Source organism: Sapajus apella, unplaced genomic scaffold, assembly GCF_009761245.1.
Source record: "Sapajus apella isolate SASKATOON/1434 unplaced genomic scaffold, GSC_monkey_1.0 scaffold149, whole genome shotgun sequence".
Lineage (NCBI taxonomy): Eukaryota > Metazoa > Chordata > Mammalia > Primates > Cebidae > Sapajus > Sapajus apella.
Window position 1 is genome coordinate 2,666,055 of NW_022437089.1, and position 4,112 is coordinate 2,670,166.

The 4,112-nt window shown below is 48.0% G+C and overlaps 1 long non-coding RNA gene across 1 annotated transcript; it reads right to left on the reverse strand.

Annotated features, from left to right (window-relative positions):
* Positions 1–306: 306 nt before the first annotated feature.
* Positions 307–3,794, reverse strand: LOC116541191. Its single transcript, XR_004264744.1, has 3 exons — positions 3,547–3,794; positions 2,065–2,094; positions 307–875 (listed from the first exon to the last, which is right to left on the reverse strand). It is a non-coding gene; the product is annotated as an uncharacterized LOC116541191 (long non-coding RNA).
* Between the last annotated feature and the right edge of the window lie 318 nt (positions 3,795–4,112).

Genomic DNA, 4,112 nt, shown 5'->3' on the forward strand with positions numbered 1-4,112 from the left:
TATTAAGGGTTAGAAGGTTGGAGGCTAAAAATTAGCAGAAAGGAAACATACCTGAGGGATTGCAGGGAACAGTATCATGAGGTCAGGGTCAGAGTCAGGGTTTAGGGTTAGCAAGAGAGTGCCCGTAGCCTTCCCCAGCAGTAAATATTACTGATCTTTTTTTTTTTGACAGGTCCTTGCTCTGTCTCCTAGGCTGGAGTGCAGTGGTGCAGTCTTAGCTCACTGCAACCTCCGATTCATGGGTTCAAGCTATTCTTGTGCCTCAGCCTCCCAAGTAGCCGGGACCACAGGCACAAGCCACCACGCCCAACTAATTTTTTTTTTTTTTTGTATTTTTAGAGGAGATGGGGTCTCCCCATGTTGGCCAGGCTTGTTTTGAGCTCCTGGCCTCAAGCGTTCTGCTCACTCCAGCCTCCCAAAGATATTTCAGTATTGTTTTAATTGTCACTTCCTTAAGTATTAATAAAGCTAGGAAAACTACCGACTTGTTGAAGGCCTCTTATGTTCTTCTTCCCTCTGACAGGTACAGCCTCCGGACTTCTACTCCTGAACCCTGTCCTGCACACCAGTGCTGGCCTGGACACCATGTGGGAGAGCTGGCACTTGGCCTCTGTGTGCTTCCTTCCACCCTCCATGGCCTCCTGGCTCTCTGGGTTCTCTCTGCCACTTCTTGTCCCTGCCTAGGGTCTCATTTTCTTCCTCTGGATTCTCTCCTTATGAACATTCCCTCACTTCCCCTCCTCTCCCATTTCTTCTTTCCTGAGGGTCAGCATGGCTTGGTCCTGTGCTGCTTACCCACAAGGATGGTCTTGCCATCTACCATGGCTGTGTGCTTGTACATGGTCAGGGCATACATGGACAGCTGCTGTGGCTGACTGCATTCAGGGTAAGGAGCAAAAACCAATAAAAGGGGAGGTAAGGAAGGAGTGGGGAGTAGGGGTGTTTGGTTTGATGAAATGGACCCTCTCCTTCCTCTTCTCTTTGGAGTTATTGAGATTTTAAATCAAAGGAATGTTGCAGAGGATCAGCTTCACATATCACTGGTTCAAGCTCCATGGAAGGGTTAGGGGTGGGAGGGGATGTGAGTGTGTCCTGGCCATCGAAGTCTGAGGTAAAACACAGAACAGGATTTTACAGACAAGTGTCATCAATGGCATCATGCAGTTGGAAAATGCAAATGTAGATGCCCCAACTCCATCAAGGATGGAGCTTTTTCATGCTAGAAAGGAAACCCTAACACTAGGTAGCAACATGACCATTCCAGGGGAAAAAAAAAAACTCCCACAAGCCATACAGCTGGCATGCTGTCAATCAATTTGGAGTCTGCCTATGTGTGAAACCCTGAGAAAAATGGTTAAACTCTAGGGATTAGCACCTTCTGAGGTTGGAAGATGCCAGATGGTGTAACCAGCAGAGCCAAGTGACGCAGGTGGGCTGGGTGTGCAGAAGCACCTGGTACAAGGTGGAGTAAGACATACTCAGCTCTTAAGACAACTGAACCTTGGGGTGCTGAGCCTAGGACAGGGAGCAGCAGGCTCCAGGGGCTCTTCTCATCTGTGGTTCTCAGTGGATCCACTTGGGAAGCTGTATAAAACATCTCCCAGTAAGAGGGATGAACTCACTGCAAACCTATACAATATAACAATTCATGGGAGGAAGGTGGGGCTGGCAGCCCCTATTTTATAAAGTTCATTCATATCAGAGATTTGTTCAATAGTAGGGGCCCCAAGCTTTGAGGTAGAGAGGTTAAGTGACTTGCCCAGTATCAGGAGCTAATGAGGAGGAAGAGATGGGGTTTGGATCCAGACCACGTGCTATTAGCCATTCTACTGCCCTCTTAATGTAAGACAAATCCAAATATGAGTAAGCTCCAAAATAGACAGCACTGATTTGCAATGCCATGTGGGTCAATCAGCAAGAAACCAGTGCGGAACAAAACCTGTGCATTCAGTTACCCAATCCTTCTTCCTGGGCTGCTAATACAAAGGGGTGGGCAGTGGGGCACAGATACATGAGCATGGGAAGACCCACAGGAACAAGGGGTATTTCAAACTTGAAGGATACAATCCATCCATGAGAAATCACTCCATGAGTCTGTCAGCAGAAGAGGCAAGGTGGTCAGATGGCATATCCTTCTCACCATTGTCCCAAACCTTTTTTTTTTTTGAGACAGTTTCACTTGTGTTGCCCAGGCTGGAGTGAAATGGCGCCATCTCGGCTCACCGCAACCTCTCCCTCCCAGGTTCAAGCGATTCTCGTGCTTCAGCCTCTTGAGTAGCTGGGATTATAGGCATGTGCCAGCACGCCCAGCTAATTTTTGGATTATTAGTAGAGGTTGGGTATATCCATGTTGATCAGGCTGATCTTGAACTCCCGACCTCAGGTGATCCGCCTGCCTCAACCTCCCAAAGTGCTGAGATTATAGGCATGAGCCACCACGCCCGGCCTATTGTTCCAATCTTTATCACCCTAAGGCTGACAACCGGGAAGCCACTTAAGGCTTCCCTTTCCCCTTTCATAATACAACCACACAGAACCCGTCATAACAAAACAGCTCATATCACTAGAGTACACAGACCATGCATGTGAAGCTCTCAAATCTGTTATTTCCATCTCAGCACAAGGCTGCACAATTACTCTTGTGTTTGCACAGGGAAACACAGACCAGGAAGGCTGTTCCTTCCATTCGAAAGCCATTTCCCGGCCGGGCACATGGCTCACGCCTGTAACCCTAACCCTAACCCTAACCTCAACCTCAACCCCCACCCTTAAACCCTAGCCCTAACCACTAATCCTAACCCTAAACATCTAACCTGAACCCCTACCCTAACCATAAACCCAACCCTAACCCTAACCCCAACTGCAATTGGCTTTTTAAAAGTATACACCAATCTTTACAATGATTATAGTAAATCGTCAGTTCTACCCAGTTTTCTCCATCTCAGAGAGTCCCTCCAAGAAAGCATCTTTACCACCTTTACCAATGTGTCATGGTTGCATAGTCACTTTTGACTTCCCATTGCCACTCCCTGCCCTTGCAATCCCTCAGCCCGCATACCACATACAATGTCCTCAACTGCGCCACACCTTCTCACAGGGCTCAGAGGGAACACTGAAATTCCTCAATCCTCATGACCTGACCCTGTCCCTGAAACACACACAACTGTGCAAGTGATTCCCCTCGTTCCCCTATGAATATCTAGGCTGCAGCCAAGACTGCTCCTTCACCAGCCCTGAGAAGCCATGCTCCTCTGCCTCTGGAGGCTTTTTTTTTTTTTTTGAGATGGAGTCTCACTCTGTTGCCTAGGCTGGAATGCAGTGATGCAATCTCGGCTCACTGCAACCTCCTGCCTCCCAGGTTCAAGCAATTCTCCTGCCTCAGACTCCCAGGTACCTGGGATTATAGGCGTGTGCCACCATGCCAGGCTAATTTTCTATTTTTAGTAGAGATGGGGTCTTGCCATGTTGGCCAGCCTGATAGAGGACTTTTTAAATGACCCAGACCCTCTCTGGGACTGGTATTTCTTCCCTAATCTCCCAACATACTTGGATTTGCCCACTGCGCTATCTCCTAGGCAGATGATCTTCACATTGTCATCAGCATCATATTTCACTTGGTCCAGCTCAGTGGGTTTGGTTTTGTCTTCTGCCATTGGCTCCTAGCTGTAGAGAGGGGTCCAGCCCAGGGTGGTGGTTGGGGGTCTTGTCTGGGAAGATCAACAAGAGGCTGCTGTTAGAGATAAGTCCCCTCAACCAAATCTGTCTTCCTCTTCCTGGACAGGAGAGACAATGAGCCAATGAGAGAGGGGCCCAAGAACACAGTGACACCCTTCTCCATTAATGTAGGACAAATCCAAATGTGAGTAAGCTCCAAAATATATATTCACTTGCCTGCCACATGCTGAGCCTTAGGGTTTTAACCTTGTACACATAAGATTCTCTTCGGGTGGTTTTCCCTATGATATCTTCCTACTGCAGGTATGTTTAAGGTCACACCTCCCATTCCTACCTGGAGAGACAACATTCTGTATTTGCACGTTCTTCTTTTATTTATTTTTTTTTTGAGATGGGATCTTGCTCTGTCACCCAGGCTGGAGTGCCGTGGCATGATC